General features: G+C 36.3%; 1 protein-coding gene across 17 annotated transcripts in view; it reads left to right on the top strand.

Annotated features, from left to right (window-relative positions):
* apba2b (amyloid beta (A4) precursor protein-binding, family A, member 2b) overlaps nt 1–16,650 on the top strand; it is a 246,027-nt gene that overhangs the window by 20,588 nt on the left and 208,789 nt on the right. For all 17 annotated transcript variants that reach the window (XR_012383328.1, XR_012383327.1, XM_073908627.1 and 14 more), the window contains exon 2: nt 15,614–15,648. The gene's annotated coding sequence lies outside the window, so the exon portion shown is untranslated. The remainder of the gene's footprint in view (nt 1–15,613; nt 15,649–16,650) is intronic.

A 16,650-nucleotide genomic window follows, 5' to 3' on the forward strand; every position in this document is an offset into this window, starting at 1 on the left:
GCTATTTATTTTAGAGTCTGCTATGCCATTTTCCACTAACACAGGGGGAAATACTGTTAAGATAAACCTGTAGAAATACATGTGATATTTCAAACAAGTCTGAGACTTTTTGTCGTTTTTGTCATCTCATGACATTTTGAAGGCTCTTTGTTGTCACCCAGTACACCAGTCTAGGTGCTGAAGAGACTTAGCTTTGTATGACAGCAGGCATTCTGTGTGTCTCTTGCAAACTTTTCTGATAGATTTGGTCGTTCTGACTCTCGGTGCCGGAGGATAACTGTGAGCTGTTTGGGGCTCACATCATTACGGAGAGACGAAGTGGAGATGCTAACACCCAGATTCAGGAGATTTCTGAGAGTTAGTCATCTGTGGAAAGCTAAATCCTTTTTATATTCTGACATTAGCTCAAAATGAGACACACAGACACACACGCTCTCAGCTTGACAGATCAGGGATCTTTACTGTGGAGACGGAGATGCCATTTATTCGGGAAAGTATGTGGATCTGAGGGCTTGCTCTGACTAATTGACCCCAAAACGGATTTATTTTAGTTGCACCTAATTATCCAAGGTAAAAGAAACCAACACTTCCTTAACAGGATAAACAGGCACACATCCATAAGAGGACAGCAGGTGTTCTTGATTCTCATTTCATCAATAAGCCTTACAAACACATGGCAGCTTTACAGTGCGGCCTGTCCTTGAACAGACAACATGCATCATTAATATTTGGCATATATTTGATGCTTTAAAGTCTTTAGGATTAAATGAATAGCAATTGCAGTCCTTGCTGACAGGTCTGTGTCTAGTGTGAAGATGTAATTGCTTTAACAACTGCATGCAGTGCTTTGCAGAAATGCTTCAGGCCTCCATCCCTTCTTTTCAGCTTTTGCTTAAAAGCTTCAGAAGGAAGTGCATGTTAACAGAAGAACTACAGAGGGTTTAGGCCAAGTCTTGGTCTCATTTTTGGTTTGGCAACTTTGCCAGTTGGAGTATAGGGCATTAAAAGAAGCCATTTAAAAGTTGAGAGATAATGACTTTTAAATCATTACCAAACTTCTTGTGTCAGCACTTGCAAAAGACTTCATGGCTTATTAGTCACCCTTGGTTTAGCGCTAATCAAACTCAGACTTTATTAGACAGTTTCTAGCCTCTCTTTGGGATGTGACCAACATACCATCAAAACAAATTAGGGTTTCATTTTAAGACAAAAAATCATGTTTTGTTTTATAAAGAGATAGTTGTATATTATTTTTTATTAATATGCATTTAATTTGTAATTAATTATTTAATAATTATCATAATATTTTGATTGATAAATGACAGATTTAAAAAAAAAATGCTTTAGAAGATCTTGGAAAATGCTGACGTTAACCTGATTGCACTAAAAGCTTACATTCCTCCCTGCAAATTGCCATCCAAAGCCATGTATGCATGAACATGCACTAGACAACATCACTACAACACATCATAGGTTCATTCTGAAAACGTACCCTTGTATACATATTTGGAGATCGCGAATTATGTAGCCAGAAGTACGTATTTCTGTATCTTGTCTTTAAAATTAACACTACAGGGCGGTATGGCATCGTTCTTTTTCTAACTTACCAGCTGACCACTTTCCCTATTTTTGGACGGCTTTTCAGCTGTTACTAGTTTTTTCAGTAGTTCGACATGTACATCAACAAACTTAAGATGCAGAGCGGAGTTGACCACAATGACGGAGTTCGAGTCCGATGCAGAACGGTTCTAAAAATAAGAATCTAAAAATAAAAAAAAAACAAGTAAATAACAGGGCGAGAATGTGGTAAAATCTGAAAACGTGGTAAAAATCTGCTTTCCAGAAATGTATATAGGGGTATATAATCAGAATGAGTTGATCATGTATCATTTACTAAAGAGAAACTTTAAAGTAAAGTTAATATTTACAATACCAAACTTAAAGAAGTTAGGTTATTAATGTTTTGCTTGTAGTTCTCTTTCTGAAAAATGTCTGTGAATCTTTTCTGCGCAAAAACATAAATATTTTAACAGGCAGATCATATTGTTTGGGCCGAACGTTTTGTTTAAAAAAATTTTTTTTTGGTCCTGCACCAATACGTGTAAATACATTTTGACAACTAAATTAAATGATTTCTATCATTATGTGTAGAGACTTTGAACCAACAAAAATTGTTTCAGTAGACAATTACCTATTGCATCTTCAATAATTTGGAGTTATTTTTCTAAATATTACACATTATGTAAATATATATAAATTGAGACAGGAAGCTTGCATTAATTATCTCAGCTCAGATGATCTTGACCCATATTTAGGATCTCCTTTGCATCCAAGACTGTTTCTCAACCACGTTCCTGGGTGACCACCAGTTTTACACATTTGCTATGTCTTCTTAACCAAACACACCAGATTCAGATCTTTAACTCATTAGTAGAGTCTGAAACACCTGTAAAGGGTGTGATAGACAAAGAAAACATCCAAAACATGCAGGGTTGGTGGTTGAGAAACACTGAACTAAGATGTACAGTGTCTTGCTGGATGACTAAGCCATGCATTTGCGAAGCATTTCTCAGCTCTACTATAAAGCAAACAAGGGCACAGCGGAACAGCGTGCAGCCCGTAACCTTATATAGGGCTTGATAGGGTGTAAATGACAGGGGAGAGGGGCTTATGCAAGCCTTTAAAATGAAAAGTGTGTTGTAAAGGAAGCCTATATGTGAAGAAGGAGATCGATGAGAATAGATTTTCTTCCCTCCAGTAGAAGCACCTGGCCTGTGGCTGCTGAGATGTCAGCAGGTCTGGTGCATTACTGGCGGCTGGTAGACTATAGCCAGATCTCATACTTCACAACAAAGAGAAAGAAATGGCCATTTGAATAACATAGGAACTGAGGCAGAGAGAGTCAGTCTGCTTTATAGAGAAAGTCAGAGAGAGAGAGTTGGCACAAAAGGGACAATGAGATAGAGAGCTAGAGAGAGATGAAAGAGCAACGGAAATGACCTGGATTAACATCTTTTATTCAGGTCATTCCCTTTAGCCTGAGGTCTGATTAGACACCACTACTGCAGACATCATATTCATTTTATGAAGCTGAAATTAATAACCACTGAAGATGCTTTATCCTCAATGGAATAGTTGGTGAAAGAATGACTGAACGTTCTGTCATTTACTCACCCCCTTGTGCCGTTCCCAAACATTTAGACGTTTAGTTTTTTTTTTTTTTCACAAAAGGACAATTAAAAAAATCTTCACAGAGCATTTTTTGCAATGCCAGTGGCATGTAATGAACGAGAAATCACTTTTAAAAAGTTTAATTAAAGTCGTTCATTTAAATAGTTTTCAATGTTTTAAATGCCGAGTGAAATCAAAAGTTACAATGTTTATTGTGCTAGCGCATATTCTTTAGGTGAACAATTATTACATGCAAGTTAATTCACTGGAAAAATGTTGTTTTTGTAATCTTCAATCAAATTTGCCTCCACGCTTGGAGTGCCGGTCCTTCTCTGTTGACGTCAGTTTGACGGCTTCAGCCTCAGTATTCATAACCACGCCCCTCTTATCGCTAGTTTGCTATGAGGGAATGACCTATTTTATTTAAATATTTGTCGGCAGTACATAAACATACTGAAATAAATGTCTCAGCAACTTTCAGTTCATGTGGACTTAAAGTTTTTTTTTTAATCTAACACAGTATAAAAGCATTTTTTATGTTAATACAATAATGATCCATTAAGATTAATGTTCTTTTCAAGTCTGATTGACAGTCATTTTGGGTAGCTGTTTGCGACCATACTGCTCCAAGTCCTATCTACTTAAGTGATTAAATGCTAAAATCATAAAACATGCTGTCATTTAAACAACATTTTGGTTCCACTTTTTATTAAGTGGCCTTAACTACTATATATACTTACCCTGAAATTAATCATTTGGTAAAATGTAATTATGGTGCAAATATATGTTTTTCATTCATTCATTTTCTTGTCAGCTTAGTCCCTTTATTAATCCGAGGTCGCCACAGCGGAATGAACCGCCAACTCATCCAGCAAGTTTTTATGCACACATCCACACAAACATCCACACACACACACACACACACACACACACACACACACACACACACACACACACACACACACACACACAATTTAGCGTACCCAATTCACCTGTACTGTATGTCTTTGGACTGTGGGGGAAACCGGAGCACCCGGAGGAAACCCACGCAAAGGCAGGGAGAACATGCAAACTCCACACAGAAACGCCAACTGAGCCGAGGTTCGAACCAGCGACCTTCTTGCTGTGAGGCGACAGCACTACCTACTGCGCCACTGCCTCGCGAATATATATTTTTACTTTGTACTAATGATTGATAAACTTTTCTGTTAGGTTTATAATTACAATCTTGCCCATCTCTTTAACACATCTCTTTAACATAATCTCTTTAAAACACCTTAACCCACCCTCAAGCCTATCCATACCCATAAACCTGTCTCTAACCCTATACCTTATTCCACCTCAAGAGCACCAGAAGTGTTCTGCAATACATTATGAACATAGGTATATTGTATTTATATTTTGATGCAACTACTTAGAAGTTATGGCAACTTGTATGGCCACTTATAAAGTGGTACCAATTTTTTAAATTAGCTACAAAGTTCATTGAACAGCAGCAGGTCTAAACTGCATTTTACAAAATCATTGTAAGTTTAAGTAGATCAGTGGTCTCACTCATCAACTTAGCTTACCATGATTTTGAGAATTACTGCCCTGAAATGTCCCATAAAACTATTCTTTCTTGGGCTCAAATAACATTAATTACTGTGTATTATTACTTATTAAGTCATATTTGCCATTGCCATTGTATTTTTCTATTGCTTTCATGAGTGCAACTTCTGAAGTCTTTTTGGTAAACTTGAGATGCAAATTACTGAATGACTGATTCTCTGACACTACAGAGAAGATAATTCTAGAGATAATGATGAAGATATAGCTCTTAAATCACTCTTAATAATAAAAAAGAAACAGAGCTCACACTGTGTCTATAATGATAACAGCACAGAGGAACAATATTCTTGCAATCATTTTCAGAATGATTTTTTTTCCAGCAGCTGCACAACAAAAGCAATAATAGCCAATCTGAATCCATGTTTTAAAGATCTCAAGCATTTCAAATGGCAATTAGCAAAACTGCAGTACAGAAAGAATAATATGTTGTGCTGATGTGGAACTACACTAAATTTACTCTAGTTGTTTTAATTTATAGTAAACTAGACATTGTTCTTGATATGAGGTCACATATCAGAATTAACAATTTCAGAATTCAGTACATTTAGCTTGATTTGACTTTATTTGGAGTTAGTTCCTCACACAAAGCGAATGCATATCTTCAGATTGCAGTATTTATTTTTTTTTTTTCAAAATGGCTACCTGTTTTGTTTCATAAAAGATTGTCCTTTGTTTGTTGAAAAACAAGGTGGTGAGTGAAGGCCAAAATTTCTTTGAATTAGCTGTCAGCATTTTTACGATTTTGTTGGCACCCATCATGTTTGGCGTCAACAAACTCGAGTTCTGTGCACAAAAATGTTTTATGACAGAACGACTCTTTCAGATGCTTTTTTTTTTTTTTACTTTTTTTTTTCAGATGCTTTTTTTTTACTATTTGCCATAACAAATATGCTAAAATATACACAGAATATGTGCAGTGCATTATATATCATTATCAATAGTCAATAATCAGAGCTACAGTAGAATCTCCACTGTGAAAATGTCCATTGTGTTCTGTACAAGTGACCTGAATTTTCAGCACCACAGACAGCAGCAAATCCTCACGCTGTGTTTCAGAGGCAGAGTTTGCAAACTATCTGTGACATTCCTGATAACAATTATATTAATCCAAATAATGTTTAACAGGTCTTCTAATTTCAGCAGAAGTCACCTGCAGCTTTAGAGAGATTATTGATGACACTGAAAACTATTCATTCATCCTAATCTGTTCGTTTAATTTGTCATAAAAGCAGAGTGAGCGTTACAACTGGCTTTAAAGAGATAGTTCACCCAAACATTTTAATTCTGCTGTCATTTAATTACTCTTCACTTATTTCAGAGTGTTCTGTTGAACACAAAAGAAGATATTGTATTTGGGTGGGTTTGAGATCAGTTTGGATGTTTTGAAACATTCAAGTATATCTGGCATTTTCTCATTGTCATGTTGTTGTGTGTGTTTGTCTGAGAGTTACTCAGAGACCTGCTTCTTTGGGGAAATTTGGATTTGCAGACTTTAAAACTATTGACTGTTGCTAAGACTTTTTAAATATTAAAAAGTAGTATTAAATACTTTTTAGTATTAAATATGGTGGCGCAGTGGGTAGCATGATCACCTCACAGCTTGAAGGTCGCTGGTTCGAGCCCTGGCTGGGTCAGTTGGCATTTCTGAGTTTGCATGTTCTCCTCGCTTTGGTGTGGGTTTGCTCTGGGTGCTCTGCTTTCCCCCACAGTCCAAAGGCTTGCACTATAAGTGAATTGAGTGAGGTAAATTGTCTGAAGTGTATGTGTGTGAATGCAGAGTGTATGGGTGCTTCCAGTGTTAGGTTGCAGCCAGAAGGGCATACGCTGTATAAAACATATAATGGATAAGTTGGCAGTTCATTCCGCTGTGGTGATTAATAAAGGTACTAGGCTGAAAAGAAAACGAATGAAGAAACCATGGTCCATAAAATGAACATAGTCTATGGTGGCTTAGTGGTTAGCTCTGTTGCCACACTGCAAGAAGGATGCAGGTTTAAGTCCTGGCTGCACCAGTTGACATTTCTGTGCAGAGTTTGCATATTCGCTAGGGTTTTCTCAATGTGCTCAGGTTTCTCCCAAAGACAGGGTATATGTGATTTGAATAAACAAAATTGATGTGTGTATGAGAGAGTGAACTTCAATATTTAGGTTTACTGAACTTAAACCATGTCCATACACTTGAATTTTAAAGTCCTTTTTACATCATTCCTAATTACAACTACTTTTCTTTTTAAGTCAAAACCACATCAATTACATTTGTATTGTCAAGCCCTGTCAACTTAGACAACTTCACTATTTGAGTAAAGTAAACTTACATTTTTAAGAAAGCATACACACCTACTTTTTTAAGTTGAAACCGTGTGCGCTCCATTTAAAACTAAGCCAGGGACAACGAAAATAGGCCAGGTATAGTTTTTTCTCTCTCTCCTTTTATTTTGTCAAATTCTTTAATATTTCTTTATTAATATTATTATTATTATTATAATTATTATTATTATTATTATTATTATTATCATTTTATTTTATTCATTCATTCAATCCTTCTTTTTATTTTGGCTTAGTCCCTTTATTCATCAGGGGTCACCACAACGGAAAGAACCGCCAACCTATCGTACATTTTACTGGTTTGGAACAAGTCAAGGGTGAGTAGAAGAGATTTCTTTAGGTACAATATTTAAAGACCTCAATATTACCTAGCAAGAATCTTTTTTTAAGGAAACTGTAACAGCAGGTTTTGAAATAAACAGGTAGGCGAACAAGAAGAACAAAGATCTGTAGAGTTTGTCACTAAGAAAACATGTTTTCCACAAGGCAAAATATGACACTTGAGTTTGATGTGCAGATGACAAAGAACTTGTAATAAAACTGTGCTTGAACATGAATTCATGGTATAACTCGATTGCAGCAGCAGCCTCTCTCAGACTTTTAGACACTGTTCGTTTCTGAAGGCTGCACATGCAGTATAACATAAACCTGCTATAGAGTAGTTCGATAAAAGTGTGTTTATTGTCTGATTTCAAGCCAAGGAGCACAGCTTGTTTTTCCTCTTCTCCTTGAAAAGCTATCTCTTCCCAGGAGAGTCAGACTCAGACAGTAGTCACTCTTCAGTTGAAGCGCTGCACTCTTTTGAAGACATAAATAGGCTGTGTGTTTACCTCCATCTGCAGCACTGACTTGATAAACAGTGATCTTTGGTGTTAGTTGTTAAAGTTCAATTTGCTTCAGACATATGACAGATTTTGATCTGTTCCAATGCCTTAGAACTGCACTGGAAATGTCTTGACATGCAATTGTTTTCCTTAGGAATCCGTTTCTACTTGAGTTGGTTTTTTAAAATGGGTTTGTGTAATATATTCAGGTTAATTTGTTCATACAGAATAAGCTTTGTCTTGTTTTGTCATTTTAAATGTTTATTAATAAGACTGTTAACCCGACAAGTAAATCTCTTATTGAAGATTTCCTGAAATAAATCCTTAAAAACATCATATTATTGTTAAAAAATCAGAAGAACTCACTTTAAAACTAATAACTAGAAATGTTTCTTGAGAATCGTATTAGAAAATTACAATGATTTCTGAAGGGTCATTTGGCACTGAAGACAAACATTTTCAACTATGGTGTCACGGTGGCCAAGTGGGTAGCATGATCACCTCACAGCAAAGAGTGCTGGTTTGAGCCCTGGCTGGGTTAGTTGGCATTTCTGTGTGGAGTTTGCATGTTCTCCCTGTGTTTGCGTGGGTTTCCTCCGACTGCTCCTGTTTCCCCCACAGTCTAAAGATATGTGGTATAGGTGAATTGAATAAGCTAAGTTGGCCTTAGAGTATGTTTGTGAATGCAAAAGTGTATGGGTGTTTCCCAGTGTTGGATTGCGGCTGGAAGGGCATCCTCTGCATAAAACATATGCTGGATAAGTTGGTGGTTAATTTCGCTGTGGTGGCCCCTGATTAATAAAGGGACTAAGCCGAAAAGAAGATGAATGAATGAATTTTCAACTATATTACAACAGATAATGGTTGTTTTAATATTTCAAAGGATTCCTGCATTTCAAGAAAATAAAATAAATGTAGCCTGCTGTCAAAAACATCCCAAATATAATAACATAGCCCATAAAACTTAGATAATTATTGTTCTAAGTCATCTGCAACCACACAAAAAACTATTATTTTGCTTTACTTAAAAAGTAAGGATTGTTTTGTGTTGTGTATATATAAGTCTTAATCTTTTCTTTGTTGATTTGATTCTTTGTATTTGTGTGTGTGTGTGTGTGTGTGTGTGTGTATGTGTGTGTATATATATGAATAGTATTTGTTTATTTTTTTATTTTTTGTACATACATTTTGGATTTTTGGATTTTGCACTGGACTATATTTCTCACATGAAAATCTAGGAGATCGGGGAACGGTAGTGTTCTGGGGTGAGGTGTCTGAAAATCACTGTTGAGAACTGGGTTAGTAACTGTACTGTGGTGTTGGTAACCGTATTATTGTACAAATTTCGGATACTATACCAAAGTTGGCGACCCAGGAGTGCTACAAACTGTCGCCAAAAAGCTGAGGACCAGGGGGGATTACGTGAGTTTTCCGGGAGAAATTACAAAACGGGAGGGTGGCGGGAGGTAGATCTGATATAAGGGAGACTCCCAGGAAAAACGCCGGTGTTGGTATATATGGTTGTGTATATTACATATGTATATATGGTTGGCATATGGTCAGGCCTCTCACGCCTCCTGGACCCACTCTGGGTTCACTACATCACATCATTGCTTTTAAAGTGACTATTTGACTATTAAAAAGTGAGTAAACCCATTGCCTTTAAAAGATTAAGTAAATTAGTTATATGCATTATTATAAAAGTTGTCAACTTAGTTACAATGGATTTACTTAATTTGTTAGTCAACTTGTTGCTTTTAAGGGAATGGGTTTACTCACTTTTTAAAAAAAAAGTAAATTAACTAATCAAATATTTTTTACAATGCATTCAATCCTTTATGTTTAACTGAATCTTTAATGAATCAATTTCTGATCCAAATATCAACTCACTGTTTCAACGATCTATTCATACACTGTAAAAAAATGTTGGGTTCAACATAATCGATTTGTGTTGGGAACATAAAACAATTAAGTTGTCCATAAAAAAACCTAAGAATTGTGTTGTTTTTGCTCATTTTAGGTAAGTAGTTTGAACAAACAGTAAGCATATTTTTTGAGTCTATAGCCATTCACTGAAGCAGGGCATTTAACGTTGAAAAACAGTTAATCTGTATGCCACTCAAAGCTTTTAAATGATTCCAGGAGACTTAAAGTTAAAGTGCAGAAGTCATGTGGACAACATTTGAATAGTCCTCTTTGAATCCTGATGACCCCAGGCCTCATTCATAATCATTATGCTGTCAGAATGCTCTTTAAAAATTCACCTTTTGTGTTGCATTAAAGTCATTATAGGTTGGAACAACACCAGGGTGATTACTGTAAATTACAACAAAAGTGACATGCTTAGTTGAACGAACCCTGAAACATCAAAACAGCCACCAGCAGCAATGAAGTAGAAAGGCATTTGATTGCTGCCAGCCTTCGCTATTTACAGTAGCAGTACAGCTGGGCTATTAAAGCTTTTTGGACAGGGCCGGGCATGTCATGGTGTTCTGACAAGCAACCATTTCTCCCCCCTGTAATCAGACGCCAGTGATGGACGGATAGCGAGAGATCTCTCAGCTCACCTCTCCTGTCCACCTTCTCGTCCTTTTCCCCCCACTCGGTGGTCTTTCTCCCCGATGGAGTCATTATGCTGACACCAGTGCCTTCATTCTGTCCTTCTGGGCTCATAATGGAGGAGAAGGGCGAGCAAGCAGCAGGTCTGTAGGGGTGAAGAGGGGATTTGAGCCACACTGCTCTGTCGGCATGCAGCGCGGGCACTGCCATTTGACAGGATTTGGCTGGAAAATTAGACCCTGCTTCCGCCCCAGATGGCAGCTTTTATCAAAATGGCTTTGTGAGGGAGAGACAGAAAAAGATAGTGACGGAAGTCTATGAATAAGTGTCTGCAAGTGTTAAAGGGATAGTTCATTCAAAAATCTTTATCCATCTAAATAATACAATATCATTTTAATTTTTTTATTAACAGTAAGCATTTGTTATTTAGCAAGCATGCATTAAAAAGATCAAAAGTGTTGCTATACATTTTTTAATGCTTAATAATCATATACAGTTGAAGTCAAAATTATTACCCCCCTGAATTATTAGCCCCCCTGTTTATTTTTTCCCCCCATTTTCTGTTTAAGGGAGAGCAGATTTTTTTCAACACATTTCTATACATAATAGTTTTACTAACTCATTTTTAATAACTGTTTTATTTTATCTTTGCCATGATGACTGTAAATAAAATTTTATATTTTTCAAGACACTTCTATACAGCTTAAAGTGACATTTAAAGGCTTAACTACGTTAATTAGGTTAACTTGGCAGGTTAGGGTAATTAGGCAAGTTATTGTATGATGATGGTTTGTTCTGTAGACAAAAATATAAATTGCTTAAAGGGGCTAATAATTTTGACCCTAAAATAGTTAAAAAAAAATAATAACTGCTTTTATTCTAGCTGAAATAAAACAAATAAGACTTTTTCCAAAAGAAAAGACATTATTAGACATACTGTGAACATTTCTTTGACCTGTTAAACATCATTTGAGAAATATTTAAAAAAGAAAAAACATTTAAAATGGAGGCTAATAATTCTGACTTCAATTTTAAATAAACTTAAATTGAATTGAATTTGTTTGTTTAAATTCAGCCCATATAAATTGTCTGCCTCCAGTTACCTTAAAATGTAGTAAATCCAATGAAGAATAGAGCTGAGATGCAAAAGCCTTTAAGTGGCATTTGAAATTTTTTGCTAAAATTCACCCCGTATAAATTGTTTACAAACACTTACCTTTAAATTTTGTTTTGTTAATCCAATAAATTACTTTGTGTATATTAAATAATAAAATATTAAAACACAATTGCTGTGCCACTAAAACAAGAATTACCGAGACCGGAGTGGCAGAATCCTGACAGTAGCTGCTGTTCATAGTGTATTTAAACGATATGCAAAAATGAAGTGCTATAAATAAAAAAATAGTAGTTATATAAACAAACATTGAAAAAAAAAAGGAAAGCATATGAGGGTTAATTTTAGTGATTTAAATTAAATTTAGTAATGTTCAGCTTAATGTATTTAAATTCACCCCATATAAATGGTTTGCAACCACTTACCTTTAAATATTGTTTTCTAAATCCAATAAATTACTTTTTTTGTGTATATTAAATAATAAAATATTAAAATACATTAGCTGTTTTTCATTTCTTTTTTTTTTGTATTCCCCAGAAGGAAAAACATGTTTTGAAAAACATGTGGGCTATTAAATGATGTTCTTTCATTCTCCGATGAAGTATTTCTTCAAAACAGAACAAGTGTGTACATATTTCCTCTCTTCCTCTCTCAGCCTTTCCTCTTTCCATCTGTCCGAGCGGAATCCTCTTACTCTGCTTATCACAGTGGATTTGCTGAATAGCTGTTGAACTGCGTTCGAAAGAGCGGCATCTGTCAGCAAGATATCAAGAAAGATGTGCAACTATGTAAACAACTCCTTGTCATTCACATTTCCATTTTCCCTAAACATCTGATGCCATATTAATCATTAGTCAGACGCCTTGAAGCCTCTATTTCACTGGGAGCTCTCAAACAAAGATGCTCTTGTCTTTCTCAGTCGATTACAGCTAATGAGAATTTTCCCCCCATTGTGTTTGGGGCAGGTGCAGAAATTAGGGTGTGACTGTGTCACTTAACATCAGATCTGATTGTTGTTTGTCTCGGTCCGTCTAGAAGAGGCATATCCCTTAGGAAATAGACAAATTTACAGGACACTTTCACAATTAGCTGTAAAAATTACTGCCAAAGTCACCCAAGTCTGTGGGGGACATGTGCGGTGTCATTATCGGTCTTATCTAATGGAAAACATCTGCTTGTGTGTAGAAGCACCCCCACAGGACAACAAGTGACACTGTCAGGAGGAAAGCAGAGATGGAGAGTCTGCTCTGCATCACTTGTCTTGAACGGGACGCCCCTATTCCTCCTCCGCAGAGCGTGCCAGAGCAGTGGCACTGCTGATTGAATCAGCCTCTTTGTGAGCTGGTGCTCAGTAATCATGGCACGCAAATCAACTCTCCGCTCCAAACTGAGAAAAAAGAGTGAGGCAAGTCGGTGGAAACTAGCCTCCTGTTTTTCTTTAAACGCTAGTTGTCACAGACAGGTGTCAATCAAATGTTCAGCTCATATAGTGGCTTTACTTTTAAACACAGTTGCTTTCAGATGTGTGAGTGTGTGTGTTTGTTGTTTAAAGTACCCCACTATGCTTTTTATCACATTATCTATCAACCCAGCAAGAATTTTTTTGTTTTTAAAAGAGGTCTAATAGATGTCTAAACATAGTCATCTTGGCTAAAACAAGGCTGAATTTGGGCTGTCAGTGAAAACCTAATAGACCTCTGAGAATATCATCAAATAAACAGAAATGAATGACTACACATATGAATTCCGTCTAATCTGTCTATTTGATGACTATAGTCTAGTTTTGGGTTATTCTTAGATGTCTATTAGATTTTTACTGACAGCCCAAGTTTAGCCTTATTTCAGCCAGGCTGTCTATGCTTAAATGATTTCTTAAGATGTCTATTAAACACTAAATTGTTTGCTGGGAAGTTTATACACTGTGAGAAGATATTTGACACTGCAGTGCCGTTTATTAGAAAGGTAAAGTGTTATTTTAACATTAAAAATGTTAACCTATTGTATTAGGCTTCCATATTAAACAAAAAAACTAACTTATATACCATCATTGCACTCACACAGGTTAGTGGGTTAGACAAACCACCTGCAGAAAACACACTTTTTCACGTCTCTGTCATTTTAATTAACACTCAAACCGATTTTGCAATTTTACACTGTTAAAATGGGTTTTTAACTACAGTGGTTCGAACCACTAAAATGACTAAAAAGTTGTCTATTTTTATAATTGTGTTTTAGGAGTTTTCACCTTTATTGTGATAGGACCGTGGAGATTCAGAGACTTGAAAGTATGTAGAGCAGAGATGCACTAACCACAAGGCTATTGGTGCCGACAAAAACGTTGTCATTTGATGGTGAAAAACTGCACATTTCTAGTCAAATTGTGCTTCTGCAGTCCTAAGGCTCCTACCCACCAGGATGCTTTTCATTTGCGTTTATCATCAGCGTTTTATAAGACATTTTTCCGTATTCTAACCCAAGCGATTTTCTCTGGCGTCAAGCTAAAGAATATGCAAAATCACTCCTTGACGTTAGATGGCGCTACACAACTTTAAGCTTCTGACATCCCGCTTATATTACACAGAAGAAGAGGAAGAGAGGAAGTTCACACGCGTGTTGTTAAAGTTACTGGTAACTCGAACAAGCATGGATGGTTCAAGCAGCGGCTCCAGCTCTAGCGATGAAGAAATGATTGTTCACCAGTGCAATAAGTAGCTCCACATTCATATCGCCTCTGGGCATCTTCTTCAATGTGTGCTCACATTGACAGTTTTGCACTTGAGTGCCTCCAAGTGCTGTTTACTGTAACTTCAGCAGATCTGTGCATTTGAACAAAAGTGCCAATCTGATTGGTGGAGAAGGTTTTTGATGCAGTGCGTTGGGAAAAAAAAAAAACAAAACAAGCATGAGGCATTTTTTTAAAGGACACTTTTGTTACTTTTGCGAGTTGGTTTGCACAATCACTTTGACGCCCTTTATTTAGTCACAAGGCGTTAAAACGTCAACGGAAATTGCGAGCAAAAAAAATGTATATGTGTGTATGGGCCTTTATACCAAAAACAGAAATAAGGGCAGCATTAATAGCTACGAGTGTGGGAGAGCGATGGTATTATGTGATTATATTGTATTTCAATATGGAGCAATTAAGCTTTGACGTTAAATCAAGAGTAATTCACAAATACTTAAAAATGAAATGATTTATTGACAAGAACTTACAACTGAATTAGTCACAAATGAACTGTATAAAATGATAAAGCATAAAATGATAGAAACATGGTATTAATTGTACCCAGCTTAAATGTAAAATAAAGTTACCTGAGAGAGAGACAAAGAACAGAGAGTAGGCCCCAAAGCAAGCCTGATAGCAGCAGAGAAAATAGACTCAAGAGAAGCAGAGCAGGAAAAGCCAGAGCAAAGTTTACCATCTATTTTGTATCCACCATGTGACCAAGGTCCAAATACTGTGACATACAAACTGACCAATCAACATGTGACCACATCGTAAAACTCCAAAGTCCACTCACATATTAACCATCACTAATCACATCAGTATCTGTCATTGGAATCTGTATCAACCTACTTGGTAAAAAATACATGTTTGGGAATATAACCAGTGCATATGATCATTTGTATTGCTACAACACCAGACACTTTCTTACAATCACTTCAAGCATGGGTGAGTGGGCTTGACAAACCACAAGTAGAAACACTCTTCCCTCTAAACCCCCCTGCTAACTCCAACATGTAATTTTCTGAACTCCAACAGTTCCTTTGTATAATAAGCACTTCTTATGTGTACTGCCTCTTCTTGTTGAAACACTGAATGCCTCCTACATTGTTAGTCGCTTTGGACAATGACTAAATGTAAATGCAAATCTGAGTGTCTCACATTAAACACTATATTAATTAATCAGCAAAATACTTTGTTCTTTAGCAAGAAAGGCCAGATTTGAGTGTTCTCAGTGTGTAGTTGTGATGTTCTCATTTGTTTCTCTTTGTTTTTCTCTTCTAGTTTTGTGCCTGAGACTCTTCACCCTGCAACAATCGGTAAGTGTCTCTTAAGATGAGAATGCTCTCCGCACAAACAGCAATCATAACAGATGGATGTCTTTCTTGTTTTGAGCATCTTATTCAAGCCTAGGGGTTTTATTATAGAGCTTTCCTGTGGTGAATTTGAAGGAATGGATTTTTAGCATCATGAAATGTCATGGTAGGCAAAGGTTGTGAATGTCTGTGGAAACGACAGCAAGTGGAACTAACTGACTCGAGAGAAATTCAACAGTTAATGGCATTCTTGGAAATAAAGTGGTCTTTTATTTTTTATTTCCATAGATTTATAGTTCACGAAGTTGCACTTAATTTATATAAAGTACTGGTGAAAAAAGATTAGATTAATTTTTAATTTGAATGCTTTTGAAAAAAGGCTTCATTCACTCTTCCCAATCTTTTATTAATCTTGAGCACATATAGGGCAGTAATGATTTCATATTTTATCTATAAAGTTGGTGTTTTAATACTTATAAGGAAAAGATACTACGTTGCGATTCTTCTTACGTAGCAACTGTAACCTTCAATAATAGCAACGAAGTTGAGGATCTACTTGCAGCGCTTTATTAACAGAGAATGGTCAGACAGGTAATGGTCAAAAGGTACAAACAGTAGCATGAATGCAATCAAAAAGCGTAGTCAGGTCACAAGCAAACAGGTCAGTACAGGCTGCAATAACAAACAAGGAAACAAGGCTTGGGTTGTTGTGGAAAAAAGATTCTGGTCTGCAAATATTTTCTAAGCTTCTAAGTCAAAGTAAAAAAACAAAAAACAAAGTCTGAGATCTCTGAAGTCTTTAGGCAAAGCAGTTTATTGTTACAGCATCATTTACAACAGAGACAGGTCGTTCAAGTGTCTGATGAGTATAGGCTAGCACACAGTTTAAATCAGGGGTGTCCAAACTTGGTCCATGAGGGCTGGTGTCATGCATATTTTAGTTCCAACCTCAGTTTTACACACCTGAACCAACTAATCAAACTCTTTCTAAGTATACCAGAAAGC

This window comes from Danio rerio, chromosome 7 (assembly GCF_049306965.1).
Source record: "Danio rerio strain Tuebingen ecotype United States chromosome 7, GRCz12tu, whole genome shotgun sequence".
NCBI classification, from domain to species: Eukaryota; Metazoa; Chordata; class Actinopteri; order Cypriniformes; family Danionidae; genus Danio; species Danio rerio.